Genomic DNA, 16,244 nt, shown 5'->3' on the forward strand with positions numbered 1-16,244 from the left:
GGTGAGCCATTGTTCATTCCCAACTTGTTTTTAATCTGAACACAGAGAAGAAAATTTGGCAGCCCTTTGTATGCCTTATCAGAATCACTCAGCCATTCAAATGGATTTTTAAGACACTTGTCCCTTTCCATATTGTGTATTATATTAGTTTGTTTTCCTGAATCTTTATTGTATATAGGTTTAACTCTAGAAAAAAAATACTCTGGAAACAAATCATTTCCCAAAGAATCAACTGGGAAATCTTTATGAATATTTCATTAAAATTATTTCTATTCTGAAAACCAAAACAACATAAATTATCAAATAGTATGATTTACATCTTAGTACAGTCATTTTCTCATGCTGACTGTCAATTTTCTTTTTAGAACCTCTGACTGGTAAATATTGTTAAAAGTACGTTTAGTTTAAATCAGAATAGGTGAAGTACAGCTTGACAAACATTTAGATGAAGTTGATCAATGATACTATCGTATATAATTTAGGTAAAAGTCCTTTGTAAGGATAGATCCTTTTTTTCTTTTTTTTTATTGACGTATAGCTGATTTACAACGTTGTGTTAGCTTCATGTGTACAGCAAAGTGATTCAGTTATACACATATACATATTCTTTTTAATGATATATTCTTGAACTTCAGTTATTATCTAAACTTGCTGCTCAATTTGATTGTGTAGAGATGGCAAGAGTAATTGTATTAACAAAACAGTAGACTGTATTTACTGCTGCAACCCTCTGACAATGGGTTTGCTTATATAAATAAGTCCAGACATGCTGGGCTCAGGGGGATCACTGCCCATAAGTGATCAGTCTTCAAGTGGAAAGAGCTGACAAAAAAATGCCAACCTCTCTTCCCCTCTGTTAAATCAATATTCTTGAATAGAAAGTTAAAACTCTACCGATCTGCCCGGAAAAAACTTCTGCAGCAAAAGCTTTCCTGTTGAAAATGATGAAGTATGGGTAAGCAACATTCACACACCCATGCATTTTTCATTTTCAAGGAATCATAAAATGCAGTTTACGATTTTCAGCAACTGGCATTGGCAATTTATTCGTGTACTGCATACATGTATATCTAGGAAGTATAAAAGAGTTTGAAGAACACTGATCAAAATACAGTGTTACAATACTTCTTATACACCAAACTAAATGTCTTCGAACATCATATTAACCATCAGCTTCAAAGAAGGATAAAATCAAAGCTATTCACATTGGCATAAAAATGAACATATATTTGCTTGATTGGTGTCTCTCTGGTCAAACGGATGACTCAGCCTAGTGTGCCAGGCACCCAAAGAGGAGGACTGATCACAGGGCTGTGTCTTGGCTCAGTTAGACGGGTGGTGGTGTTAAAAACTTCTACAGTTGGAAGGAGAGTGATCAAAAGTGAATTAAAGAGCTAACAGGCAGGAAATCAAGGCAGCAGTTATCAAAGAGCCAGAACGAAGGGAGCTTCAGTACAGAAAGCAGAGAATGAAAACAGAGACCAGAGTCAAGTCCAGGCCACAACAAACGGGTGTTCCCCGCGTCTACTGCACAAGAGAGAGCCATTCGCCTTGTAGACATAGAGTGATTTGTGTGACATGGGGATTCTGAGCCTCCCAACCAAGTCCTGGAAGGGAAGGAGAGAAGCTTCTTCTGCATAAACCCACTCTGGCACTCATGGTCATGCACACGTATGGGAGAGGATGCTCAAACACACTCACTAGTGCCTGCGGGGGCGTGGCTGTGCCCTGCCCTGTCACACACTCTCAGTGCCCCCTGTTGTCATCTGTCTACCACTCTCCAAAGCCCGATCTCCACTGGACAGTGGGAGAGTAGAGCCAGAAGCAGCCTACTACCCATCGTTTGTCTGCCCTGATAGCCAAAGTAAGATATCAGGTAAGATGAGCAGGTAAGATCATTTGTGAGAACTTATGGTGGCTATTCCCCAAGGTTGAAAGTGACCCCAGCACAGAGCTGTTGAGGATGATCCATAATATACTAACTTAAAAATGTTTTATTTGAGGAAAGGGGCGTCTTATGACTGTATAAACTAGCAGAGACTTGGGTCAAGCTCATGGTCGCTATATCCAGGAATAGGCCAGAGGTCCCGATACCGATAGAAAAGATGGTGGTAATGGAATATTAGGCATTCATTGCCAGGAGCAACTTAGATGTGAAAATCCTTCCCTCAAGGGCTTTGCTTCTCAGCTCTGCACACTGCACGACTCTTTATTTGTTTATTGTTGTTTTATTTGCTGCTCTTTCGATGTGCTTTCTCTTACCCCCAGGGCTTTGACACATAGTCTTCCTTCTACTTGGGGAGTTCCCCCTGCAACCCCTCTCCCTTACTTCCCTACATAGATTTTTTTTCCTTCTCTACTTAATAAACACGTACACATTCTTTAGCCTTCAGCTCAAACGGACTGTTCTTGGGGCGAACCTCCCTGACAGGTCATGGAGGTCTAGGACCCTTCTTATGGGAACACACAGTCCTGTTCCTTTCTTCCTCATCAGTTTGTCACCACATGTGTACTGAGTGGGATGTTCATGATTGAGATTATAAGGAGTTGCAATTATTCATAATAACAAAGTCAAGGCAAGATCATGAGACTGCATGGATGGGAGTGGGTGAAGGACAGATATTTGGAAGTCAAAGAATGAAAGGCCAGCCTAAAAGAAGAGTCACCTCTGTGGATATTTAAATCACCAAGTATGATGGCAAGACATGGGACATAAAGATAATGAGAAAGGAGCTCAACTTTTCAAGGATTGAAGAGTAGTAACTTGAGAGGGAGTATATGTCTGCGAAGTAGGGGAATGGTGGGTATTGTCTGATGGCAGGAGAGTCCAAGATGAGTGACTGCATAGAAAAGAGAGGGAAAATGGTCTAAAAGTGGCAACAAGCAGCAAGGAAGACACCTGTCCCACCAGTAGACCCCACAGGTATGAGTGGCATGGGACACAAACCATGAGAAGCTTTGAAAAGGTTGTAGGGAAAGTAGCTTTGTAAAGAGGCAGGTATCAGTTAAGAGCAAGAAGATTGAATGAATATTCAGAGAAGAGGTAAAAGATACATGGGATTTTTACTCATGATTGACTTAGGGTTCCAGAAGCTCAGTGAATTGAGTTTACAGTTTGGGAAATGATAGAAGAAGTGGTCAGAAAAGGCTAAGTTTGGAGTAATAGGATTAGATTTCAGGGGATGAGGGGTGATCTACAGTCCTGAGCTTCTTTTGGTGACCACTATGAGCGGGACAAGAAGTGTGATGAGATTAATCCATTAAGCCTGGTGTGCCCTGAGTTGCCCCTTCCTCTGTATCCCTGTTACATCTTTTACGATCCGCATTTTAATCCTCATCGCATTGGGATTATATCAGTATGTTTTCTGCCTCTCCATAAAACTGTGGTAACATGAAGATGGGAATCAGGCCTTCCTGACCCTTTGTATCTCTATCACCTGCCATTTTTATTTGCATATTATATGCCCCCACAACCTATTTAAAATAATCAGATAAAATAATAAATAATACAATTGGATAGACCATTTGATTCATTCTCTTGCCTTTGAGTTGACTAATATCTGAAGTTTCTAGTGGGTAGAAGATTATTTTCCCAAAAGAGGAAAAAAATGGGTACGTCTTGACTTACTATTTAAGATACTTAAATGTGGAAATGAAAACAATCATTTGTTTATCCAACAAATATTTATTGAGTGTCTACTACATACCAGGCATTGTTCTAGGCTCTAAAAAAATAAAATTTTTTAAACGAAAGAAAAACATGGTTTTTACCTTCATGGACCATAGTCAGGAAAACATAAACGTATGAAATAATTATGCAAATAAATGTTAAATGATAACTATGATAAGAGCTATATAGGATAGTTTATGGAAAACTACTGGGTGTTTGGAAGTATGTACCAGAAGTTATAGGCTTGTTTGAGGATGGCGGGGAAGCATCAATGAGGAAGTGGTGATTTAATGAGTTTTAAAGGAAGAATAGAAGTTAACTAGCCCGAGGAGATGGATGAAGAGCAAGCGCGGGGAGGACCACGGAGCAGAAGGGAGGTCACCCATCAGGCAGACCTTTGTACGGTAGTGAGACTTTGGCCCTTTATCCTAAGTGCAGTGACAATCTGTCGAAGACAAATCTTCATAAAAATATGATCACAAGATTTAAAATTTATCCCCAGTAAAGATCTACTTAATATAAGTTAAGATGGTAAAATGTTCCACATTTTTATTGTACCAAGGACTATGTTGGGCTCTGGAGGTAAACATGTGAACAAACATGGTCCCTGACATACAGAAGTGCACACTCATGTGCAAGAAAAGGTACGGAAACATTTATAATCACAATATTCACGAGCATTTGTAATAATAGAAGCATATGTAAAACTCACAATCAACAGGAAAGATTACGTCTGAGACTCTGAGGTTTGCCAAAGACTACTCTGAGTATTTGGTCTCTGGGGAGGATTTTGAAAAATCAACAGGGCTTTTTCCAGACAGAGAGGCTGATGCAGCAAGGGGACAGCATGAGCAAAGGAATGAGCATACAGAGCAGCATGGTGTGTACCTGTGTGGGAGTTGGGAGGAAGTGGCTGTAAGTAACTTAGTATTCCGAGAGCAAGGAGTACACAGGGGTGATAGCAGATGAGGCTAAAGGGTTGTACCTGGGCAGACCATGATGGGTGTTATTTGCCATAGCACGAAGCTTTTCCTAAAACAAACAAACAAACACAAAAGCAAAAGCAAAAAACTGTTGAAGAAACATAGTTGGAAGGAAGAGGCAGGTCAAGCAAGGTGATCAGTTGTAACAGGGAACATGGATAGTATAATTTTCCTTCCCCTTAGGCAAAGTCGCTGCACATAGAACATATGTTTACTTTGTTCTGGGAGTTTCAGAGCCTTTCTGTGTCTTATTCTGCCTTTTCTAGCTTCCTCTCTATACTTTTCCCCACTCCATCCTCTCAACTTAATTAGCTCCTATTCATCTTTCAAAACCCAGAACTCACTGGGGCTTTGGAAATAGGTGTGGAGTGAGATAGGATACAGCATCTCTTCTTGCATTTCTTTATCCCCTCTGAATGCTAATTTCACATCCCTAATTTGTTCACAGAACACCTGAAATTCTTCCATTGTACTCCTATAAATAACCACCCATGGGAATTGTAATGGCTACAGAACACAAACACTGACTTCTGATTGTCTACCAAATGGGTGTAGGGCATGTCTGTGATCAAACCACTTCCCAAAGGTTACAGCGGCGTGCCTTCACAAGTGGACAATGAGGAACAGAGGTATATGGGGGAACTCTTGCAATTGTTAAAGGCGTATAAACTATGTTAAAAAAAAAAATACAAGCTTTCCGTCTTGAGATGTGTAACTTCCTTAACTCTCAGTTAGCCTCATACCTTAAAGGCAGGAAGGAAGAAATGCAATACTGGCAAAAAATTCACTAGAATTGGCTGGGAATGATGTGTTTCTGGCACTCTGAGATACTTAACACCTTTCAGAATAGAGGAAAAAATCGCTTTGAAACGTTTCAGCAAGGCACACATGGAGAATATTCTTGATCAAGACAAGCTGTCAGCACTGTATTTTACCACTGCTGCTCCCCTACCCATTTCCTTCACTAAATATACAGTGTTATTCTGTCATGCGGGGTCAAAAGTCTAAGAGTCAGCTCTGGTTTCTGCCCTGTCTCAAGTAAATTTATTTGCAAATGATATAGGAAAAGAGGTTTATTTTTTTTATCCCAAAAGAAACAAACATAAAGATATGCTTGGGCTGGTATCAGTATTGAATAAGGCAGGTAAAGCTAGCACTACATCGGCATCATTCCAAGGACAAACACATCAGCTTAAAAAATAGATTCAAATAAAATAAAATGTTTCTCTTACCTCAGTCAGGCTCACAGTACCTCTCTCTTTTAGACAAGTATCCTGAAATATTTTATTATACTGTAGTAATATTTTGATGTCTTGAGTGTATTGTGATTTCTTTTCAACAGGGATACACCTTAACATAGTCAGAACTTAAACAGAGGGTGTTGGAGTCCATTCATTGAACTAGACCACATTTGTTAGAATGATTTGTCCAGAGCGTGGTAAGCAGCACTTCAAATCTGAGCTGATAGATTTAGTCCAAACCGTTAATGCCAAACTTTTGGAAAATGATAAGCAGGTGGGAGTACTCAAATCAGACTGGACACAACTTGATCTGTTTTGATGAGTACTTGTGATTTAAAGTAAAAAGAATGTTGGACATGGTATCAGCAGATCTGGATGTGAGTTTGAAGTTGGCTCACTTATTAGATGCTTAATTTTGAGCAACTCATATAACCTCTCTGAACTCCAGTATTCACAGATGTAAAATGGTATAATAATACCTATCTCAGAGTGGTTTTGTGAAGATTAAATTGCTTTATTTTATTTTATTTTAAAATTTATTTTATTGAAGTATAGTTGATTTACAATGTTGTGTTAATTTCTGCTGCACAGCCAAGTGATTCAGTTATACATATACATACATTCTTCTTCATATTGTTTTCCATTATGGTCTATCACGGAACACTGAATACAGTTCCCTGTGATATATAGTAGGACCTCCTTGTTTATCCATTCTATATATAATAGTTTGCATCTGCTAATCCTATTAAATTGCTTTAGGGTAGTGAAGTGTCTAGCAAAAGCTTGGAGTACAGTAAACTTTCAATAAATGACTGTAGAATCAAAACTGAATGAATTCAACCTGAATGAATGAATATTGGGAAGCATGTTTCTTTCTGGACAAAACTGAGACAAAAGTGAAGGGCAATGGCTGAGGAGGGTGACCAGCCCAGGCCAAACAATGTGTTAAAGTCCTGATACAGTGTTTACAGAATGCCTACTCTATCTCAAGGTAAGAAGAGTCTTTCCCAGATCTGACCTTGAGTTCTCAGTGTCATACTGGGCCACTCAGAGCCCAAGGAGCCTCCCCAGACTCGTGAAATTATTTGTTTCCATAACCAAGAGATGAGTTTGCATGGAAAAAAGAATTATTGCTTCAAAGCTTAATCGAATGTAATTCAGTCTTACTAACAATGACTGAATACTTCCTGTGTACAAGGACTATATGAAAACCAAGTGAGTATGTATGTCAATAAATGTTTAACATAATGTTGTACAACGCAAAGAAAGTTTATGCTGAAACAGAACAATAAGTAAAGTTCTATTTGTTCATTGAGATAAAGAATGAAACAGAAAGGTTGGGCTTTTTCTTGGATGCTATTATGTGTGGAGAGCAGAGGTTCACATATAGGGAGATGTTCAAGAGTAATTAGAATTAAGAGTTTGGAGCAACTGAATGGAGACACAACATCACAGAAAAGAGCTTGTCCTATGCAGTCATTTCCATTGTGTCTTCGGTGCTCCCAGCCTCCCATTTTTACTCCCTTTATCCCTTTTATTTTTTCTCTTTTTCACCTAGAATTCCTAGACAACAAATGCCTGCATTTGTATCCTGCCCGGGTCTCTCCGATCAGAAGGGAAACCTATTCTATAAGGTCAGGTAGATTAGAATTAACCCCAGGGAGAATTTGTACTGTATAAGAAGAACCACTGGAATGGAAAATGAAATGAAATGATACTTCATAAATCTCCACAAACCCAGTGGTTCTGAGTGAAGGACAGGTTGGGACAGGACGCTTTCTACCACGGCCCATGGGTAACTGGTTGCTTCTCCAGAAGTAACTCAGCCCTGTGCTTTCCTGTAATGCTGGTTGCTAAAAGGCACTGGCTTTCTTGGAAAGAGGGTAAGGGTCAAGGGGAAAATGAAGCCATTGAATGCTCAACAGAATTTGCTTCCACCATTTTTAAGCAGCAAGACCCCAGATTGACTTGAAAGCCATAATTGTGAAGAGGTTTCCATAAGGGGGTCAGAACACGGTGGGTGTCTGTGGCCTCCTGGGTGCCCTGGAAGGCTGTGTATTGGGAGTTGAGGGAGGCAGAAGGGATCCACGTAGACAATCCCTTCTGAACGTTAATTCCACTTTCCAACTTTGTTCATGTAATGCCTAACACAAAAAAAACCTTACGTTTCTATGATAACAGGTTGAGATTCAAACAAGCCTTCACTTCCTGCCCATCACTGCAGTATTCATGTATTTCATTAAACCACTGCCACTTTTTCTCCAGAGGATTCTGGGTGAAGTGACAGCTAAATATAATGGAGCATAAATCAATAAGCAAACATCTGCTCCAGGGGCCTCTGGAAGGAAAGGTGAGGAAGTTTACATATACATGTAGACTCTCTGTAGCAAGACTGAATTTATCGCAATGCTCCCCACATCCATTCGAGAGCCCAAGAAGTGAAAAAGTCACTTCAATGGGAAAGGGGAAACCCTGCTTCTTCAGTGTCAGACCTTCAAATCTTTGCAGCAGGAAGCATTTCATTAAAGTTATTCATAGTTTTCTAGCAGAAGAAGTAATTTTGTGTTTGGGGTAAAAGAAAACCTAAAACATATGTAAAGAATCCTATTTAACATAAGAATAAGCTATTAAAGATCTGTTCAAACATAATCAAGGTTCTACTAAGGAAAAATAATACATAAGATTGTATGACTACAGCCCAAGCTTGAAACTCAAATCTCAAAGTTTATGTTTTCTTTCCTTCTTTTTCCTTCTCTCCTGGTCTCTCTGCCCCCCTCTCTCTCTCTCAGAAAAGAAGACAATGCAGGTTTTTAAACTACAATCCCCACAATTAATTTATGATTATTTTTCAGCGATATTGCTAAAAATATTGTACATTTAGCTTTTATTTCATTTCATCAGTACGCTAAAAAAAAATCACTCTAAGCATTAGAGGTTTTTCTTTCTGGATTCTTGAAAATGGATGTTAATCCAATGGAAAATTGCAAATATGCTGTGCTGGTGTGCTGAACCATCTGAGTTGGGCTCGCAGTTTTATATACTTCAGGTATAAAAGCCCTCTGTACATTTGCTAGGAAATATGGAGGAAATTCAAGAGGGTGCTTTGCTGCGGAGCATGTATTTTATGTGCTTGTCTCCCTAAATCTTGCCAATAGTTACTGGTTATAAACCTCAGGATGAATTTGCAATAGAATTTTCTGTCTTTACTAGAAAATCAAATTGGCAAAGCTCCCGGCTGGTAAGTAGTGTTTGGGGATTACCCAATCTTAGGGTTGGAAATAACTTTGGAGTTCATACCTATGATTATTGATTTTAAAATCAGGGGTATGCCAATATTATAAAGGAGAGAAAATAAAAGCCCTGCAGGCTACATATCATAAACAAGGAGAAAAGCTTTGTTTCACATTCCCAAATTGAGTGACGCACACCTATTTTTACTATTATAACTGCCTTGACTCTCACAACCATCATATATATGTAGACTCTTTGGTAGAAGCTCAGATTTAGGGGGTACATCTTGGTTCAAATCCAAGGCTGTCAAATCCTGAAGAAGTTATTATTCTCTGATTTGTGAAGTATGAAACTTATCAGCATGATTTTTGTGGTTGGTAAATGTGATATAATACAATACGTGATGTCCTGATCCAATGTGGACCATCAGTAACTGTTGGTTCTTATACCCTGCTTAGAAATTGTAATTATGTGAGGTGATGGCTGTGTTAACTAACCTTATTGTGTCAATCATTTCACAATATATATGTGCATCAAACCATCACATTGTATACCTTAAATATATACAATGTTATATGTCAGTTATACCTTGATATGGCTGGGGGGAAAAGACAATAAATAAATAAAAACACCGATTTCACATTAAAAAAAGGAAATTAGTCACACTTGGTCTCAAGGCACAAAAAGGAAACAGTTCAACAAGCAAATGTTGAGCACACACTTTGTGCTAGAAAAATGTGCTAGGTGCTAGGGATATAACTGTGAAGAAACAAGAATAAGAAGAATTAACATTTATTTAAGAGCGCTGGACAGTAATCTAGACATTCTGCATATATTAAGTCCTTGCCCTTCGGGAACTTACAATTTGGTGGGGATACAGGTGAGAAAATTAGCCGATGCGGTACAGTATGATGAGGGCTAAGGGAGAGTTTGCTCAAGGGCCTGGGGCAATTCATCAGAACTCAGGAGGAGCAGGAAGATTTCTTAGAGAAGATGGTATTAGTGTGACCTACTTACAGGAAAGAGAAGCCCTTACTTTCTGAACTTTTGAATGATAAGATTAAAAGCCTTAGCATTAGAAGCAGATTGCACACTCTGCCCAAATAGTCACTGGATCATTAGAGTAAGGAGAGGAATTGTGTGTGTGTGTGTGTCTGTGTCTGTGTGTGTGTGTGTGTGTGTGTGTGTGTGGTGGAGAAATAGATAGAGATTGCCTGACTGGCAGTCAATGGCTTCATATGGACGAAATACACCCTGTATGAACCAACTAAATAACCACTAAATGAATGAATGAATAAGAGAAGCCCCAGTAAACAAAAAATTACAGTTTTGGAAGAGAAAATAGGTAATACATGCCATTTGAAGAATGACTGCCTGTTCTGGAAGCAAGGCCCATAAAGTCACTTAAACATCATGAGCAAGCTAATGAAGCCCATGGTGAATGGTATTGCTTGTTCACAATTCTTTTCTTTGCTCCCCATCCTTGCCATGGCTTACCTGCCCTATTGTCTTTGATCTTGACCATGACTTGCTTTGGCCGATAGAAGTCATCAGACTTAGTACCATGTTTAAAAATAGAGGTTTTGGAGTCAACCTTCTCTGAGTGATACCTTAATTCTGTCACTTCCCACCAGGTAACCTTGGGCAAATTACTTGACTTCTCTAGACCTACCTTTTTTTTTTTTTTTTTTCCCATTTTCACATAACAACAGTAGTTTCTTCATAGGATGATGAAGATTTTGACAATGTAAATAAAGTATTTAGTACAGTTCCTGGCAAATAGTAAATTGTTTAAAAATTAGATAATCGTAACATGATTATAACTCTTCTACCTCTACCTCAAGTGAAATTTTCAGAATATTTCATTCAAATTTCTTCTTGAGTCCACTATATTTCTTGTGATATTTTTGTGCCACTATAACTTTTAGTATCCTTGAGATGGTGGCACCCTGAGGAAGTGCCTGGATTTCTACCCTTTAATTTTGGTTAGCCTGTAAGAGCCTGGAAATCCTTGGTAATTTAAACTTATTTAATAAACAATGCTAAAATCAAGTAATAGTTAGATGGACTCTTGAGAAGACCGTAATCTCTGAGGTTCATTTTGGATTGCTGTTGCTTTAGAAACTCTGCAAAGGAGAAAAAAAGTGGCTATTGCTTTCTCCAATGGAAAATTTTCCTCTGGCAAATATACTCTGGAATTGCATAGCACCATTTAATTTCACACAATGTCAGAGAGAAATAGTATTAGCTCATTTGGCCCTCCATAAGAAACTATTTTGTCTATGATCAGGTGTCTTAATGATTAAGGCTTTTTATTAATGTTTATTTCTAGGCAGCCTCATGGAGCCACTGCAAAGTCAGATTATGTTTCAGAAACATGGGTGTCTTATAATAAAGATGTTTTCTTCATGAGGTAATGTTCCTGAAATATGTGCTGGCTAATCCATGATCCACTAAATCCATGAGGTAATGGGTCTGAAATACATGCCATAAACCACAGAAATTTCTTGATGGGAAAACTGGACATGGACTATTACATTTCTCTGTACGTTAGGGCAGTCAGGATGACTAAAACGGATTTTTTTTTTCTCTTTTCCCATTTTCTTTCACAAAGATAGACAAAATTTACACTACCAATTATTTCAGAAGAAAAAGTCATTTATAAAGCTCTTCCTGCAAAAAAAAGGAGAAACAACAATTTGACAGTTTGAAATGTGGCACAGAGTATGTTGTGACAACCTTCCCACTCCACATGCACACATTTAAACCATTAATATGAGTTCTTATCTTTTAATTCAATTACAGAAATGAGAAAAAAAATTCTTAACTTTGAAGGAAAAAGCATTAATATGAACTCAAGACAACTGATTTAAAAATACATATATTTTTCCTTAGAAAGAGTCACTCCCTTACCAATGCATATTCTTTCTGGAGGCACAAGAATGAAGCTACTTTACACGCAAACCTATAAACAAGCATACACATATACTTCAAGACTCCTAGTAACCAACTGGTTTAAACCCTTCATCTCATAAATGATGAGACAAAGAGCTAAAAATGTTAAGTGCCATCTGTGGTGGTTCTGAAATACATCCATAATTTATTTTTTGTAAGCTTCCCTCAAGAGATGGAGCCTAATTGTTCTGTTATTTGAGAGTAGGACAAACTTAGTGACTTCCTTCTAAAAGAATAGAATGTGGCTGAAGTAACTAACAGTACAGGAATTTGGAGAGTAGGTTATAAATGGCAGTGAAACTTCTTCTGTGCTTACTCTCCTGGATTGCTTGCTCTGGGAGAAGCCAGCCACTTAGTCTGTGTCCGTGAGAAGTCAATGGAATGTGATGAGTAGAATTCCAAGATGGCCTCCAAGCTTCCCACCTCCGGTGTACACATCCTGTGCGGTCCCCTCCACTTGAGTGTGGGCAGGACATAGAAATACGTTTGGATATTACTCTCATGACCAAACATAATATGGAAAAGGTGAAAGGGTAGTTACTCTCATGATTATATCATGTTATTTAAGCCTGTCATAGCAGGCAGTGGAGAGATTCTTCTGATGCCTTTGAAGAAGTAAGTGCCATGTTGTGAGAGGGCCATGTGGCTAGGACCTGAGAACAGCCTCTAGGAGCTCAGAGAGATCTCTGACTGACATCCAGCAAGAAGACAGGAACCTCATTTCTGTAGCCATAGGAGCTCGATTTGGCAAACAACCTGGATGTGCTTGGAGATAAACCCTGAGCTCTAGATGACAACATAGCCCAGCCAACACCTTGATTTTCAGCTTCAGAAGAGAAACTAAGCAGAGGACCCAATCTAACCTGTATCCTGAATCCTGACCCATGGAAGCTATGAGATAATAAATTTGTGTTGATTTAAGCCATTAAGTCTGTAGTAATTTGTTACACAGCAATAGAAAACTAATACAGAAGAGAACTGAGGTCTTCTGCCAATAACTGTATCATGTGAGTGAACCATCTTGGAAGTGCATCCTCCAATGCCAGCCAAGTGTGCAGCCCTGCTCAACCTCATGAGAGACCTTAAGCTAGAACCACCCAGGCTAGGCTGCTATATTAGTCATGCTTTTCATATTTTATGATGTTTTGGCATCTTGAGGGCCCTAGTTGGCTGGGAAGAGAATAGCTAATTCCTAGCAATATTAAACAACATGCCTGCAAACACAAACACATTTCATATGCAAACCAAGCAATCCTGAGTCCATACCCCTAATTCCCTCCCCCTTAACTACCTCCTTCATGTAACTCTCAAACCCCAAGCCAACATTTCCTCTGCCCTAAATCAACCCAGGGCTAGGTGCCAGACGACTAGAGATTACCTCTACAGCCCAGAGCCCAACATTATTCTACTAGTCAATCCTAAACGTATCCCCTGCCTTTCCCACAGGAAATACAATAAAGGCTTCATGCCATACTTTCTCCTTGTCCTGCTACTGCCTCCTGACTAAATCTGGAGCTTCTCCATGTGGCCCTGCATGGAATGATTTACTCCACTTCTCTTGGGAAATCAAAGTAATAAATCTTCCTTCAGTTAGCCTCTCTGTGCTGTCACTGAGTCACCTCCATGAATGAAAACCCCCTGAGTATTATTTAACGCAGCAGCTCCCTAATTTCTCATCCACAACATCTATGTGAGATGATCAATATTTACTACTATTTTAAGCTGCTAAGGGGTAATTGGTTTTTCAGTAATAGATGACTAATACACCATCTTTGCTCCTATTCTTTGGCAGAGCCAGAGAAGAGAATCCAGGTTCCTGATCCTCCCAGATGTAGGGTGAAGTAGCAAAAGAAGCATAGGCTCTGAACTCAGACAGATCTTAGTTTAAATAAAAACTCTGCTGCCTATTTTCTTTTTGAGTTTGGTCAAGTTCCCTTATTATTACTGAGGCTCAATTGCCTCATCTTTAAAATTGAAATAATACTTAAATCTTCAGTATTTTACCAGCAATATAAAGCTTATAAATGGCTTTGCATGGAGCTGAAGTTCAGTAAACACTAGTTCTTTTTTCTGACTGGGTGTTCTCTCCATTGTCGTTGTAAAATCCAGAGTCAATAGTCAATTGCTAACACAAAGACATTTTGTCAGTCCTAAGATCTCTGACAAAATTTCTCTGTGTAAGCAGCTCGCATTTGAAGATAATGTTAAAGGACTATGACAGAAATCAGAAGAAGGAAAACTATAAGAGATCAATATGCATATGAACAAAAAGACAAGTCACCATCACCATCTGGAAACGTTTCAGTTTTCCTCTGAGTATCTTTTATAATCCGGGGTTGCTGAAGCGAAAGGAGTCAGGTAGTTCAGACAGAGCCCAAGCATCTCTTGGGCATTGCTTGTGCCAGAGCGTCACTGTTTCAAAAGGAAAAAATGTTGCAGAGGAGGTAGAACATCTCCTATCTGTTGATAAGACCTTCATCCCTATCTGCCTATCTTTTCAGTGATCTACTCTTTTCGGAGAGATATCCCGGAATAAAAAAATGGATAAATGCCAGGCAGTCTACTTATACATTCCTTCACCTAATAAATCATGTCAGTAAGATGTATCAAAGAGGACTCTCAAGGAGTTTATATCTAGTCGAGAAGGAAGTTATAATATAAATAAAAGTAAAAACCATGAGATTGATGATTAAATCCCAAATGAGTGGTTATTTTGAAATGCAATATTCTCTAAAATCTTAATTAATTTGGTTATTTGTCTTTTCTTCAATGCTGGAAATATGGAAATAATGAAACTCTCTACACTATACATAAAATCAAATTTTCTCTCTTTTGGTTTATGCTATAAAAGAAAATTTTGCCTAACCAAATGCCAAGTTTTATAGTTTTGAATTTAATGTTTACTCTTATGATCCATTTTGACTTAATTGTTTGTATATAATATAAAGTAAGTGTGAATATTAAATTGTTCCATCACCATTTGTTGAAAAGCTACTCTTTCTCTATTGATTTATTGGGCAACATTGCCAAAAATCAAATGACCATGTATGGTTGGGTCTGTTTTTGAACTATTCGGTCTCATTGATCTATGTGTCTATCCTTATGCCAATACCATATGGTCTTGATTACAGTAGCTTTATCATAAGTCCTGAAATCAAGTAGTGCAAGACATCTAAATTTATTGATCTTGTTAAAAATTATTTTGGCTCTTCTATGTTCTTTGTATTATCAAGTAATTTTAGGAATCAAATTGTCAATTAATTATACAAAAATTATGTGTCGATGTTGATTGGTATTTTTTTGAATATAAATATCACCATGGGGAGAATTGTCATCTTAGCAATATAGAGATTTCCAATCTGTAAACACAGTCTATGTCTTTAATGGTTTGAATCTTCTTTAATTTCTTTCAGCAATACTTTAAAATTGTAAGATTCATGTATCACACATTTTTTTTTAAATTTTATTTATTTATTTATTTGTTTGTTTATTTATGGCTGTGTTTGGTCTTCGTTTCTGTGCGAGGGCTTTCTCTAGTTGTGGCAAGCGGGGGCCACTCTTCATCGCGGTGCGCGGGCCTCTCACTATCGCGGCCTCTCTTGTTGCGGGGCACAGGCTCCAGACGCGCAGGCTCAGTAGTTGTGGCTCACGGGCTTAGTTGCTCCGCGGCATGTGGGATCTTCCCAGACCAGGGCTCGAACCCGTGTCCCCTGCATTAGCAGGCAGATTCTCAACCCCTGCGCCACCAGGGAAGCCCTATCACACATTTTTTAAAGGTATCCCCAAATTTTCATGTTGTGATGCCATTATAAATGCTTTTAATTTTAGTTTCCAATTTTTCATTGCTAGTAAATAGAACTGCAGTTGATTTTTATATAGAGAGCTTATATCCTGTGGCATAGCTAAACTTACTTATAAGTTCTAGTAGCTTTTATTTAGTAGATGATTAGGTTCTTTGCAAATAAATACAGCTTTATTTCTCTTTAGAATCTGTATACCTTTTATTTCATCTTCTTCCCTTATTGCCTTGGCTAGGCCCCCAGTACAAAGTTAAAAAGAAATAGTAAGAGTGGACACCTCTGCCTTCTTCTCAATTGTTGGTGGAAAACATACAATTTATCACCTTGGGGAACGGAGTTAGCTGTAGATTTTTTTCATAGATAC

Source organism: Balaenoptera musculus, chromosome 11 (genome assembly GCF_009873245.2).
Source record: "Balaenoptera musculus isolate JJ_BM4_2016_0621 chromosome 11, mBalMus1.pri.v3, whole genome shotgun sequence".
NCBI classification, from domain to species: domain Eukaryota; kingdom Metazoa; phylum Chordata; class Mammalia; order Artiodactyla; family Balaenopteridae; genus Balaenoptera; species Balaenoptera musculus.